Below are 15,053 nucleotides of genomic sequence, written 5' to 3'. Positions count from 1 at the left end.
AAACAGGAACAGCTTCTTGGTGGTTTAGGAAATCCAGCTGGTTTACTGTGTGTGTAGATGAGGAGCCGAGTGGGCAGTAGGAAAGACTGTGGGGCAGGGATGGGGGCAGTGCTGCCTCCCGTGTCAGCAGCCCCTGGATTCGGTCGCGTCTGTTGCTCAACTGCATCTTTGCAGTGCCTTGGGAATCTGAAAAGAAACCCCACCATCAAAACACCCAATCGATTTTGCTCAGAAGCAGCTGAGCAGAACCCTCAGTTCTCCTGTGAAAGCACTAACGCTTGTCTGCAATGCAATAATATCCTCAGCCATTGCAGCTGTTCAGCTAAGTGAGCATATTTCTAAATGGATTGCAAGGCACAGCGCTTTAGTGCACACAGGTGCTCCTGCAGTGATGAGAACACCGCTCTTGCTTGGGCACACACAGAACAGGGCTGCAGGAGAGCAGTGGCACACAATCAAGAGAAAATTTCCCCCTCTCTCTCTCTTGTGGGACTTCTGTTCTTTTGAATTTGATCACAGAAGACTTCCAAGTCAGCAAGATGTAAGGAAAAGTGAGAACTGCTTGGGAGAGTGGAAAAGCTGCTGAGGTTTTTCTGCAGACTCTGCAGAAGGAATGTCTGTATGACTAGACTTGCAATTTGTGTAATTAGGATTTTATTAAATGTGCTTTTGTTACAAAAATATCGATTACTTGAATTATGATACAGTCACTACTTCTAAAAGCAACTGAAAATATTCTTCAGCACTTAGCTCTGTCACAGAGCTTTTAGAGTTTTACTCTTTTATTTTTGGAGTTTTACCTAGGGATTTTCCAGCAATCTGGACATGTTCATTGCTATTAAGAGAAAGGTTTTTTGAGTTTCCTTAGCATTTAACAGAAAATGTGAGTCTCTGTGTTTCTTGTCTACACAAAACTCCTCCAAATGCATTACAACTGTTTCAGGAAAAAAACAATGAGAAGTTCAAGAATAGTCAGAGACAGTAATTTTGTTGTCTCTGTAGGAGTAGAGGTAAATGATGTATTAGAGCAGACTGCGGGTGGTAGGTAGTAGTAACTCTTGGTGATCGCACACCAAGAGTGAGCTGAAAACCAGGCAACGCCACAGTAAGAAATTTGAAAGCGCGATCAATTAATTTTTAGTCATAATCCAGGGGGCTGGAGTACCCCACGGAGCCTGTTCTTGCGGCACCGCTTGAGCTGAGTCGGGAGACAGCGCTGGAAATTGCTCAGGAGCTGCGAACCGAACAGCCCCGCTGTAGGGGGCACGAAAGTGGCAAGTGGGGGCAGGAGCCCCGCAGGCAGCAGAGCGCTGCCCCCGAGCCGCGCTCCCCGTCCGCTTCCGCACAGCGGCCCCGGAGCGTTCCCGCGCCGCCGGCGCTGCCGCTGCTGCCGCCCGCGCAGGCCGAGCCGCCCCCGGCCCTCAGCGCGCCCCGCCAGACACCTGCCCGGCCGCGCTGCGCTCCCGCGCCGCCGCCGCGCTCCGCCGGCAGGGGGAGCTGCAGGGAGCGGGTCCCGCCGCAGCGCGGGGGGGAGGGGAAGGAAGCGGAAGGAGCCGCCGCCGCGCTGAGGGGAGCAGGCGCTGTGCGGAGCCGCCGCCTGGTGCGGGCGGCACGGAGGGAGCGAGCGGCGCGCGGGGCTAGGCGGCCCGGCCGTGCCGAGGAGCGGACGCCAGGTGAGGGCCCGGCCCGGTTCCGGGGGAAGGGGCGGGGGGGAGCCCGGGCGGTGCCGAGTTCGGAACCCGCGCGGGGAGGGGGAAGGAGGAGGAGGGAGCGAGCGGGGGAAGCCCCCACGTGACCAGCGCGTGCGGGAGGAGGTAGCGGCTCGCGCGCCCCGTTCGAATCAGCTGGCCCGCGGTGGCGCCTCCTGCGCGTGCGCGGCGGCCCCGCCTCTCCCCGGCTTTACGTGTGCGCGCGCCCGGCGCGGCGAGCCCGGGGCACGTGCGCGGCGCCGCGGCCGCCATGTTGCGTCTGAGCCACGCGCGGGCACTGTGCGCGCGCGCGGGCCGGGCGGCGGGAGGCGGGGGCAGGGGGCGGGCGGGGAAGGAAGGCGGGAAGTCTCGCGAGGTCGCGCGGCCCCCGCGGGAGCGGGCCGGGTGCGGGATGGCGGCGGCGCTGGGCGCGCTGGGTAATGGTACCGGGCCGGGGGCGGGACCGGGACCCGCCGCCCCTCCCGCCGGGGAACGGGCGCTCGGGAGCGGGCGGGGCGCGCGCGCCTCGGGGAGCGCCACTGGCTCCGCGCCGCCGCCTCCTCCCCCCGCCCCGGCCCTGCGCCGCCTCACCTCACATCACCCCGTGCCTGCCCCGCGGCCGCCCCCCCCCGCCTCTTCCCTCCCTCGCTTCGGGCTCTCCCCGTCCCGCCGCTTCCCCCGCGCCGCTCCGCCCCCGTCCGCGCTCCCGGGGCCCGCCAGGCGCGGCTGCCGCGCAGAGCCCCTTGGGTTGCCCCCCTGTGCCACCCCGCACCGGGTGTCCCGAGTTCCCAGCGCTGCCCCGGCCGGGCGCCGCTCGTGTTTGCCGGCCCGTGTTCACTCCCGCAGCTCCCGGGCCCTTCCTGCGGCCGCGGGCCCCCCGAGCCCCGGCGCTGTCCCGCGGGCTCGGCCTGCCGTGCACCCCCGGCCCGGGCTGCTGCCTCCTCTCAGCCGCGTTTGTGCTGTGCAGCCCGAGCAGCGCCTGCCCCGCTGGGACAGGGGCGCTGATGGTTCGGGATGCGGGGTCCACAAGAGAGCTGTTTAACATCCCAAGTCTGCTCTCGATGGAGGCTATCATACATGGTCCCGTCATATCGCAAACTTGGAATGTACAGTTCTGTTTTCTCTCGTGTTTAGAAAAATTATTCCAGTCGTATCCAAGTGTCCCAGCTCAGCAATATTCTCTTTGTCTCCTAATCCTGGTCTCTTTTAAGGGAGAGCATATGGGTCTTCTTCCTGGTGGTGTTTTGTATTCTGTCCTTGTTATTATCCAGTAACATTGGCAGGTTTTGTAGTCTTGGAGTATTTTTATTAATCTGGTTCTAGGCTAACACATAACAGAGACTAAATTTTTATAGAAGAATGTGTTCTTGAGGCTTTGACATTCCAAATTTTATTTTGTAAACATCTTTCCAGATATTATTTAAAAAGTCCTAGTAATTCTTCTATGGTTGTACATATATTTGCGTTTTCCATTGATATTGTCATTATGCTGTACCAATCACTACGTAGTGATTATTTACTGAGGCATTTAAGTTGAGCTCTGCATGTACCCTGTATTTTATGTAAAATACTGGCTTGTGCAGCCTTTTAAGAGCATGCTTTTCGGGTGTATTTCTAACCTGTGGTTAGATACCAGCTTCCCATCCTAGCTCCTCCAAGGACTGGTCATCTGGTAGGGACCTGTAGGTTTGGGATTAGGAAAATGTGTAAACAAGTGTAGCTTTTCAGAAAAGAAGTTGACAAGGTACTGCTGTGGTTTGTTTTCAAGCATCTGTTAATCTTACTGTACTGTCTTTTGGATTAATAGTAGTAATATTTGCTTAATCAGAAGTGGAAAAAAAGTGTGAGGGAAAAAAACCATGATGTGTTCTAAACAGCAGGGGAGAAAAATTAATCTCTTTAACAAGTATGTGGGAAAATGTTCAAAACAATAACTACCAGGTGAAAATTGTCACTCAACTGGAGAAACTTCCTATTACCTCAGAAGGGCTTAGCAGTTGAGTCAGTTTGACATGTGACTTCTAACAAGTCATTAAGAACTTAACTTTAGTTTCAGGCTTTTTCCAGCACTGTCATGTTTATTCTATAAAAAAAAATTGTATGCCTGGAATTTACAGGCTTGAATTTAAAGGTTTTTTGTGAGGGAGTGTTACACAGTGCAACCATGTGTGTCAGTAAGGAGCAGCAGTGAATGACCTTACACTGAAATACTGCTGATAGTTTATGTTTCTGGTTGTTTAGTCTATCATAAGTAGTTGTTGCAATTCTCAGTGGTACCACTGTTAAGTGGAATGATTTTTCCTTTGCCTTGCATACTCCAAGTGTATAATTAGTAAGTGAGAGGCTATTTTAAATAGCTTAGTTATTGAGGTATTTAGTGATGAAGCTGAATCATATGTCTTGTCTCATCATTTTTAACATTTCTGGAAAAAGAGAAATAGCAAATAGGATTCTTTGGCTCAGTGTTATTATGGATTTAACGTGCCAAATTAACTAGATCTTTATTTCACAGAATTTGGGAATGTGTCCTAATAAGGGCTTTTGTTCTACAGTTGAACAGCATGTGACTGCTGTGATGTTTATCAGTGTTTCTAACATACTTGTGTAGCGAGATTACATAGTGAGATATGCTGTCCAGAGTCTCTTACAGAATGAAGGCTTTACACTCCCAGTATTTCCAGGAGACTTAAAATTCTTGTGGGGTTTTGTTGGTTGGTTGGGTTTTTTGGTCCATTTGTGTGTATCTGGTTCTTCCAGATCATTTTAGGTACTTAGGCTGACTTCTGGTCAATAATAGTTACCTGGTTGATACAAAGTGGAAAGACTTGTACTCTGCTCTTTTACCATAAGGGAAATAAGATGTGTGTTTCTTAATGTTCCTACAAGTACTGGGGAAGCTGGAACAGAAGTCTTTGCAGTCTGCCCTGCTTCCAGTTGTGCTTTTTTCTTGTTTGCTTGGTTTTGGCGGATTTTTTTCTTTTTTTTAAATTACCTTTCCCATTTTCAAACCCCTCTTTAAGATCTCTAGGGCTAGTCTATTGAAGTTTGCCTTGTTTTGGTTTTCCCAAAATCTTTGCATTGTGGGAACTGATGATACAGGTCTCTCTGGTCCTAAGGACCCAGATTTGCAAGAGAGAATTATTCATCAAGTATTTGGCACTTGCATCTGTATAAATATATATTGTACTCACTGTTCTAGAAATGTAGTACTGTAGGACCTATTGTTCCCAACTCTCAGGTTGATTTAAAACTACTTGGATTATTCCAGACAGATATTTGTAGACCTTGTCCTTAAAAACCTTGAAGAAAAAAAATTCTGCCACTTCTGTAGGTGGAAGTGAAGTTGCAGAAATTGAGAAACTTTCTCACTTCTGTAGTGAGGTGGGGTGGTTTTTTTGTTTTTGGTTTTTTTTAGTTTCCAAATTAAGTGTTCTTTGCTGGAAGTCAAGCTGCTGCTGATAAGAATTTGCTCCTGGTAAACTTTTAACACCTAAGGGTGTATTGTTCCAGTTTTAAGAACACTGCAAATATGGTTTGTGGTTGAAATACTGCTGTAGTTGTAGCAGAACCATCATGGTAGTTCCCGTTTTCTAAGAACCTTCCTTCTGTTTCAGTAACTCTAAAAGACACTTCAGAGATGTGGAGCTGAACATTAAACGGTGTGTTCTTATTGGACACTTGTGTTTCAAACAAAAAGATCTTTAAAAAGATTCCCTTTTGGAGTGCAGCTTTGTAATCAAAATACTTGGGGTTTGTAGCGTAGTAGGTTGATAATTCATGAGGTGTGTTCAAAATTGGAGTATTTGTTAACAGTTTACATTTAATTGCTTTCCCTTATACAGGCAATTGGTTGTATCTTCCATCCAAGATCTTAGTAGCTTAACTTACACTAACTGCTCTTTAAAGTTACTTCAGTGTTTTGATGCTTATAATGAATTCAGTTAAACATAAAAATACATAAAGCTCAGTAAGTCCACTCCTGTGCCCTTTGGAAGCGTAGTGGGATCATTCCCTCTGATGGCAGAGTTCCTCCTTGTGTTGCTCGCTTCAGCAGCCCCATCACCCACCCTGTGGTTAAAGTTTTGCCTGATACTGAATTTCAGTGGTTTTGCTTTGCATACAGCTGACTGCTTTGTCTCTTGTTATTTCTGAAGAGTTGATTCTCCTTGTAGCAGTGTTCTAGTTTGCTCTGAGCTGCTCTCCAGTTTTTCTAGTCTTCTGAACCTCATCACAGGACATAGGAATATTAATGTTGGCAAGACAGACAGTTTGTTTGTCCAAGATTTTAAATATGTTTTTAGTAGTTTGGATTTAAATACAGTATCTAAACACAAATATTTGTTTTGATTGAGGATGCACACATGCTGACAAAAGTATCAGTAAGAAATGTAAAAGCTCATCTTTATATGTTAGTAGTAGAGAAGAGGGATTTTAATAATCTGTCGTGAGAAGTAGCTGATTTTTTTTTTGCCTAAAAAGGATGATTGTAACTTTGTTTAAAATATTTGAGTTAAAAAATTTGAAAGTTACAGAGGAAAGAAGTGTTCCTGAGAGTTTACCTGTTGGTACATAAATTATAACATCCTGCTTTTTGTTACGTATTAATTTTATTAGCATATATACATGTACATGAGAGCTGAATTTTTCAGAGCTAGTGGTGCAAGTTTTTTTGTGTGAATTGAAGTGTTTCTGTAGCATCTCTAGTTTAGGAAGCAAAAACAGGGAGATAGCCCATATTGCAAATTGGAGGAGCTATGCAACTGGGTTACTGTGCCACACAGAAATGAATTAAAGAGGGTGGAGATAACTACTGCCTGTGCAGTGGTGTTGAAGGTAAGAATGTTATCTCCACAGCCAAGGAATCGAGAAACACCAAAGACAGAAACTGTCAGAGAAGTTTTGCGTGCTGCTTAATTACTTATGAAATAAATGCTTTAAGAACATTTCAGATTGAAGGCATGGGTGTGTCTTGTGCAGTTGTATTTTCCAAATTTATTCCTGTTTATTTTTTCGTTCTGTGGCCTGGGTAGTAGAACAAAGCAGATTTACTGATTGCCTGGACAGGACGAATCTGGGAGGGAATACAAGCATTAGTGTGAAATAGTCTTATAAAACTGGATGAATGACCTGAACTGTATGGGATGCAGTTCAGTAAAGAAAAACACAAAATAGTACCTTTGGGTAGAAAGAATTTAAATTTAGATACAAGAAACACTTGACAGGGCAACAGTTCTGGAAATAACAGTGGAGTCATGACAATTCTGTGAAAACCCAGGAGTCTCACTGGGATTTATGAACAGGATTATTGTTGCCTGTGAGAGGGAAGTTGCTCTGCAGTACTCAGTGTAAGGCCTCGGATAATGCAGTGTCTCTGTTCTTGTTACTCTGCTTCAAGCAGATTTGCTGTGAGTATTTAGAGTAGAGTTGCAATAATGACCTTAAGGAAGGACTGAAAGAATTGTACTTGTTTAGTCTTTAGCAGAGATGGGGAGACATAATAATAGGCTTCAATATGGTAAAGTTTGCAACAGAGAATAACATAAGAAACTGTTCTCTCTAGGTGGGATACGAAATAATAGTCCTGAAGAACACAAAATAAGATCTTGATGTCAGGAAAAACTTTCCAGCACCAGGAAAGATTATCTATCCCGGATAGATAATCACAGGGTTATATATCTGAGGGAGGTAATGGGATATCTATTGCTGAAAGGGCTCTAGAAAAGGTTAAATAACCTCCTTTTTGGGGTGATTGAGGTGTAGTTTTCTGTCCTTGGCATAGGGGGTATGATGGCTTTTTAGCATTAGATCTCTCCTCATTTTTAGATTTTTGTAATATTGCTGGTCATGATTTAAAAAAGTAAAACAACAAAACAACACAGTGGAGAAAAAAAATAGTCATGTAACAGTTGTAAGATTTAGTAAAAAAACCCCTCTATCAAATATATTCATTAAAGGATTTTATAAAGTATTTTTTAAAGCCATCTCTAATGTAATACAGAAGATAACTTTAATAGAGCCTTCACTGTAGATTTAATATCTTTGACTTGCGTTTAGTTGATTTTAGTGATCCAAAAGAAAGAAACTGAGCTAGAGTCAAAATCTTCTGAAAGACTTCATTCAAGAGAAGGAAAGCTCAGAAGATAAATTCTGATGAGCCAGGGAGTCAGGTGCATTGCAGGGTCTAAAACAGAGCACACTGTGCAACTTCACCTCTGTCTAAAACTGAGGTTACAGTTAATATCTGAGACATGTATGTTGAGGGTTAGTCACCACTGATAAAGTCTTAAGGTTCCAGAAGGGTTTATTACATAAATATATTGTTATTTAAAATTGGTTTATGTTCCATGTATTAGGAACAGATTTTGGTCTTTTATGCCCATTGCTGTGTAAGAGCAGTATAACTAAGCTTGAACAGAAATGTATCCTATCTATTATATATACCAGTTTTATACAAAATTTCTCCTTTGTGACTCTTTTGGGTGATTTAAAAATATTTGATTAAACTGGAAGAGCTAACCTTGACATTAAATCATTTAAGCTATTTAGAGTTAAAAGTACTGAACAATTTGATAGAACTTTTTGAACTAAATTCAGTTCAACACCTTATTCTGCATTTTTTCCATTCGAAATCAACTGCCTACATCCCATGTGACCTTGTTCAAGCATTTCTGATTTTTGAAGTTTGACAAAGCTGCCTCAGGGCTAAGGGCAAGTGAAGGATGTCATGTCACATATGTCTGTGATCTGGAAAGGGTTAAAATGAAACAAATGTCACATTCCCAACAATTTTAGAGGAGTGTAGAGGATTTACATAAAATGATGCTTTCAATCTATTATAGCCTAATTGTAATTAGACTTTTAGTACATTTTTCCATCTCACCAGTTATATGGATTAGACTTTATGTGTACTTTCACTGGACAGGCTATCAGCATTATCTTTGTTATAATTGATGGGAAACTGTGACTAAACCATCAAGAAACAAAGTGTTGGTAACTGGCACGGCACTGGGTTTAGATCCTGGTGTAGTGTTTGCTTATGCACACCTGGAAATCAATAAAGGAAGAATGCAAACACTGTTCACCGTATTAGACTGAAGTCAGAAGAGGAATTTGTTCATTTTCTCAAGTATTTAAAGTCTTCCAGGGATTTTCCTTCTGTGTCTGCACTACAGAGGCTTTTTTTGTAGCCTATTATAAAGGGATCATGGTATCTCCTGTAGTAAGGGCACAAGGGCTTGAGTCTTAGGCAGAGGCACCTGTTCCCTAAGCTCCACCTGAGGAGCTGCAGCTGAGCTGCCATTGTCACACAGAAGTGCCTGGAAAAGGCTGCTTTAGCCTGGAGTTTGGAGCAGCAGTTCCTGCACAGTCGTCTGGAGCAGTGTATAGGTGGTGACTGACTAAAGATTTGGAGTAGAAAGCTGTTAACATTTCAACAGATGCCATGGTTTGTTTGCTTTGGGTTATTTTCCTGTTTCTGATGTAAAAGAAATTGGCAACCTCAAAAATTGTATCTTATTAATAATTTTAAGATTAGAATAGACTAGTACATCTTTTCTACCCATGACCTTCTTTTCATTTACTTGTGCTTTCTATATACATGTCTCTAAAAGTCAGAGTATAACTAGCAGCAAGTTTTACTGCTTAGGGATACATGATTATATTGCTTTTATTGGTAACTCATCTGTCTAATTGTCACTTGAAAAGATTTGACAGTATTTCTGGTGCTTTGCTATGCTGCCAGCATTGTTCTTTGGGGATTTCCTGAAAAGCTAGACTTCAGGAAAAAGAAAGCTAACTAGATGTTCTCAGGTCTTCTCACTAGTCAACATTTCTGGTTTGGTTTGGTTCAGGCCTGTTTATTTATTTAGCCTTGGGCAAATAGGCAAAATGAGTAGCCAGTATAGCTTATGTGTGGTTTCTGTTTTGTTTTTTTTTTTTACTTTTAACTAGTGTTTTATTTTCGGCAGAATCATGATGTTTATTGCATCAGTTTTCTGGAAATTCTGCTGTATTCAGTGCATTCTAAAAAAGGCGAAAAAAATGAAAAAAATCTTTATTAATAGTATTATTTTAGAGGCTGCTATAGTGCAATCACTTTTTATATGTACATGGATAGTTTTAAATCCCATCTGTGGGGAATTGGTTTCTAACAGAATAAAGTGTAGTTACATAATTCCTCTTAAGTGAGGTCAGGTGAGACTTTTTCTGGATCATGGGAATTCAGTGATCTTTTGTTAAGAGGATTCCTAAAATACTTCAGATGAAAAAGGTTCTTTACATATCTGTTATCTGACAGCCAGTGCTGGAAGGGACAATGAGAAACTCCCTGTATGATGTCCTAGTGCAAATAAAACTTCCCACACCTCTCCCATCCCAAAGTGAACTCTTGTCTTTTTCAGATTTGATATGTGTTTTGGAGATTTGAATTGTTGAAGTGAATTTTGCAAATCCTTGAGAATCTTCTATTCTCATAAATGGATTGCCTTTTCGGAGTACAGTTTGCTGTCAAGACTGTTCAGATGACACAAGTGACAGGAACAGATTAGTTGCTGTTAAGGTCTTGACAGGCAGTCTTCTGTTGTTGTTCTGACTGCACCTCAAAAAAACCCCAAAAAACCCAACAAAATAAACCCCCAGACCAACAATACCGGTAACAAATTTCATCTTAATACTGATGAATTTCAGTTACATCTCTCATGATCTGAAAATATCTCTGGTTAATTCCAGCCCAGAAGGAGTTTTATTGGAAATTCACCTGTTACATGAAAGGTTAATTTTTCCTTTGATCAGGATTCTGAATATAGAATGTTTTGCCTCTCTGTTGGGTTCTGGAAGTAAAGGCAGGCCAGTTACTGTCATTTTATCTGTGTGACTCATGTCTCATTGATTTGCCACTTGAGAGGCAGCTCTGGTGATCAGACCTTTGTGTCCTGCTTTTAGGGTGTATCTCATAATTGAATTAGTTGCAGTTATATCAGTTACCCTTTTAAAAGACTTCTTAGATGGTTGCATGTCTGTATTTACTTGGCCAAAGAAATTCCCTCAAAGAAACCATCCCAAAAGGTCAGGAGACTCTCTGTGAGAAATAGGAGAGCTGTGAGAAGCTTACTGAGTCATGTTCTTGGTACCATTTTCAGTTTGATTCTATGTGTCACTACAGCTTTGTTATGTGGCTTGTACCAAATAATCATGTGGACATTTCTTCTCATCCTGTCTGTTCTGTCAGCAGGCCTGATTTGCAGACGTGGCATGAGCTCCAATTTCAGTTCTGTTTACTTCTCTTCCTTTAAATGTGCCGTTCTTCTGTGAGGGCTGTAGTGTGGCTTCCCTGGTTGGATCACTCATTCAGCTGCCTTGAAACAAAGTTTGCTTTTCTAATACTTAGAAATCAGCTTCTGTTGAAGTGTGGACAACTGTTGCTTTTTTGACCTTCACTGACCATATTTTCCATGATGAGCTGTCAAGAAGAGCCCAGGGTTTGAATCAGTAACAACTAAGAATACAGAAAATTTGCAGGGTTTTTTTTTTCCCCTCAGATGCCTCTTTTTGTGCCTCAGAGTCTGTTAGTGAAGGCTTGCATCAGCTGGATTTCAGTTAAGTTTTCAGTAGATTTTTAAGAGCTTTATATTAAAGTGAACAGTTGACCAGAATGAAAATAGAGTAAACCATAATGCTCTGACCTCTGCTGTGTGGAAAGAGACATGAGGAATGTTTCCCCAGCATTCACGATTCCACAATAATACAGGGTATAGCTGGGCAATACAGATAGATGGAAACAAGAACCTGCTGGAATTAGTTCCTGTGCATCAGTTAGAAAATATTTTTGTCCGCAGCATGGAAGTTTAGAGTTCCAAGAGAAGAGGAGTACCTGTGCTGCTTAGGCTGACAAAGCATCAGGGAGAGCCTGAGAGAAGGGCTTCACATTACAGCAAACCTGATCCAAGGGCTGTCTGTCCCCAAAATGCAAAGTCGTGGGCCCTGTTTGCCACTGGCTCCTGTGCTCATTTCACCATTGCAGTGAGCCTGTCTAGGAAGCTAAACTAGAAGAAAAATGACTCTTTTGTAAAGACTTGTGTTTTCCAAATCAGCTCACTGTGAGATTGGATGGAATACAAAAGCAAATGCATGGGAAAAATAAGAATGATGTGCTTGAGAATTACAGGGGACTGGGGTTGCTCCTTTTTGTATTAAATCACTTAACAGTAAATGAAACCTCACCTGGGAAGTCTTGTTGCAAAATTAAAGAGAGAATGATTGAAGGCCCACCACCAGCCTGTGAAACCACCCTGTTGATAAAGGAGTGGGAATGTGGATGGGTGTGCTTTTGATTGCTGTGATGGGAAGGTGGAGGGAAAGTGCTAAGAAGTAGTGAAGGAAATGCTCTTTTGGGAAGTGTCTAAATGGATGTAATTGAGCAGGGGCAGAGAAAGCACCATTGCAGCAGTTCAGGTGCAAAATGAAGAGATCCTTATGAGAGTTACCCATTTGGAGTGACAGTGAAAACTTTGGATGTCAAGCCAGATGCTGAAAGAGGGTTCAGTCCCTACAAAAGCTGTTTGCTGTCTTTGTAACCTTCATTGTCAATGAATGGGTAACCTTTGACATAGGCCCCTGGACTCACCAGTGTATTTTTAATTATGATTCTATTACCTCACACATGCATTTACACTTTTATTTCCATGGTGGCTGTTTAAATTCACATACATTACAGAGCTGCTCCTTTCTTATCACTTAGAGCCAGTAAAAAAAAGTTTTTATGTTTTCCTCTATTGAGCAAGGATAATCCAAACTGTATGCATGCAGAACTCAGAAAGGAAGCAGCGCCCACCTTAGCTGGCATGTGATTTAAGAAGGGCATTTCAAGTCAAAATAGGCAGATGGTCATTTCAATTTTGATAAATACTGATAGAGATATTTCAATAAAATTATTTCAGTGATTGCAGGAAAAATACCCTCCTCTAGTCTAGTGGTGATGCAAATCTGGTGACTCTTTATTTCACCACTGTCTTGAGTCAGAAGAATCTCACAAAACTGAGCAAATGGGTATTAAAATAGAACCTCATTGTTAGGAATGTGAAGTAATGCATAAGAATAAAAGAACTTTGTGCAAAAAAGCCCAACCCTGACTTGAAATCAGCTATTAGTGCTCAGGAAAGTCTTCTGATAGACGTCTCTGTAAAACAATCAACTCAGTTTTCACTAGGTGTCAAAAAAAGTAAATAGAGTATTAATAGAAAGGGGTCATGACATAAAGTATTAACTATTCTGCAGTAAAAATCTATGACATACACAGGCCATGCTTCGAATGTGATTATCCCACACTGATCTGTCTGCTAGACTTAGTGCATAAGAATAATCAAAATTTGGGATAGCTTCTTTATGCAGAACAGCAAGGAGATAAACCAAATAAGATAACCATTAATTCTGGGATCTTACAGCAGCGCTATGTCCTCAGATACTGTGAAACTTAATTTTTAAAGGTATGAGAGTTTTATGTAGGGTTTTTTTTCCTACTGTTATCAAGGAAGGATTGTGTTTAATTGCTTATTGCCCTAGGAGAGATAATATGTCACTGAGTTATGAGGGCTTCCTGTGTTCAAGATACAGCAAAGGCTTCCGAGGAGATACATTCTTACTGTATTTCTTCTTTTTCTTTTATGGCTACAGCATTGTGCTGTGAGTAATGCATTTATTCACAGCTGAATAATTTCGTTCTTTTTTACAGAAATTTTAGATGTTCTTCCAGATAACTGGCAAATAGGGTTGGGGTTTTTCTTCTATAATATTTTTTAAAAGGTTCATTTTTATGGGTGGTATATAAACTGCATTAGTCAAACTGATCCTTACTTAATATTTTCATGTCAGCTCTTCAGAGATACTAAGTAAGGAATAAGCACAGCTATTCTTTAGCTATAGTGCTGTTAAATTCCTTAGAATACTTTGTAAAAACTGTGCCTTAGAAAGAGCCAGGCTTTTTTAGGACATTACTGGCAAACTGTAGATGATTTATTATTAAAAACAACAATATATAGAGTCTTCTGCTCGATATCTTTATAAATGTAAATGTGCAAAAGTGAACCATTATGATTTCTAACTTTGTAACTGCTTTTATTGATTATTTTCAAATTCGTGCTGTAAAGACTCCAAACTGTATTTGTGGCATATTCAGAAAGCCACTGGTCATACTGGTTTTGGTTCTTGTTAGACATAAACATTTGGAATAATCATATCTCTGTAGCTGAACGTTTCTGAGGGATAAAGTAGGAAAGAAGTCAATTTTATATTGTATTTGTATAAGTCTGTATCTAAGCTCATAGTAAATAATGTAACCGTTTAGTCTGAGCTTTATCTAATTTCTCAAATGAGAAGTTTCTAAATGTGTTGTCATTTGATACAGTATGTGAGCAATCCTGGTGTGCAGCTCAGAGACAAAGCAAGAGCTTAACTGCAAGTGCAGGTTTTTTACTGCTGTGATGGGTTGGCCATTTAGGGAAGTGTCTGAACCCTGGCAATCTGCTTGTGTTTGCTCAGGATAGGTATGGAAACTACATAATTCACACTCTCTGACCCACCTTCTGGCAGCTTCTTTCTGCTTCCTGAATCTGTGATGAAATGTGCTGAAGGTAGAGGTTTTCTCTTTTTTTTTCTTTTTTCTTATGCTTCGAGAAATTCTGTAGTGGCTGAACCTGGAACTTGAAGAGCCTTTTAATGTTTCTTCAGTCCTTTAACCTGATGTTACAGGGTAATTGGAAGGTAAAATGAGTGTGTCCTTTTTATTTTTGGAAATAGATACTATCAAGAGTTTTAGGTACCATAACCAGACATGTATTTTTATATAAAAGGTTAAATGTTCTAATTGCAGTTCTACTAAAATGTGGTCAGAGTTTGCTCTGAATTATTAAATACTACTGTAGTCATGAATCCTATTGTCTTGAGACAAAAGAGAAAGTCAAATCTGTGAAAAATTACTTCAGTTTCAGAAAACTAAAATGAGAAAAGGCAAGATGCTGTTTAAAGCCTTGAAGTTTCATGTGTTTTATTAGGGTAGATGCAACTACAAACATACACCTTTTTTACTAGAGCTGAGTATAATGTATTTGCAACATCTATGACATTACAGTTGCAAAGGCATGCTTTATGCATGTAGTAGCTTTCCATCATTAATAATTCCATGAGGCTTTTTTTCATTCCTGAGAAAGTGTGTCGTAGACAAAGTCAGCAAAACTGAAGTAGAAGGGGGAGCTCTGAGTACAACACAAAAAATTTATTCTGCCAATTAAAAAAGGTAAAGCAATACAGAAAGAAGCCAATCGAAGGCAGAATGGAGAAAGAATTAAAATTAAGTTGCTGTGAGAGTTGCATTGG

General features: G+C 41.9%; 1 protein-coding gene across 3 annotated transcripts in view; it reads left to right on the top strand.

The window, feature by feature from the left end:
- Window positions 1-1,030: 1,030 nt before the first annotated feature.
- ZZZ3 (zinc finger ZZ-type containing 3) overlaps window positions 1,031-15,053 on the top strand; it is a 57,115-nt gene continuing 43,092 nt past the window's right edge. The window contains exon 1 of one of the 3 annotated variants that reach the window (XM_063407314.1): window positions 1,031-1,673. The gene's annotated coding sequence lies outside the window, so the exon portion shown is untranslated. Of the gene's footprint in view, window positions 1,674-2,038; window positions 2,126-15,053 lie in introns of those variants that run through there. The other 2 variants (XM_063407312.1, XM_063407313.1) reach the window with 2 other exon arrangements.

The sequence above is a fragment of the Prinia subflava genome, chromosome 10, assembly GCF_021018805.1.
Source record: "Prinia subflava isolate CZ2003 ecotype Zambia chromosome 10, Cam_Psub_1.2, whole genome shotgun sequence".
Taxonomy (NCBI): domain Eukaryota; kingdom Metazoa; phylum Chordata; class Aves; order Passeriformes; family Cisticolidae; genus Prinia; species Prinia subflava.
The sequence above is the reverse complement of the archived record's forward strand: the minus strand, read 5'-3'. Positions and strand labels throughout refer to the sequence as shown.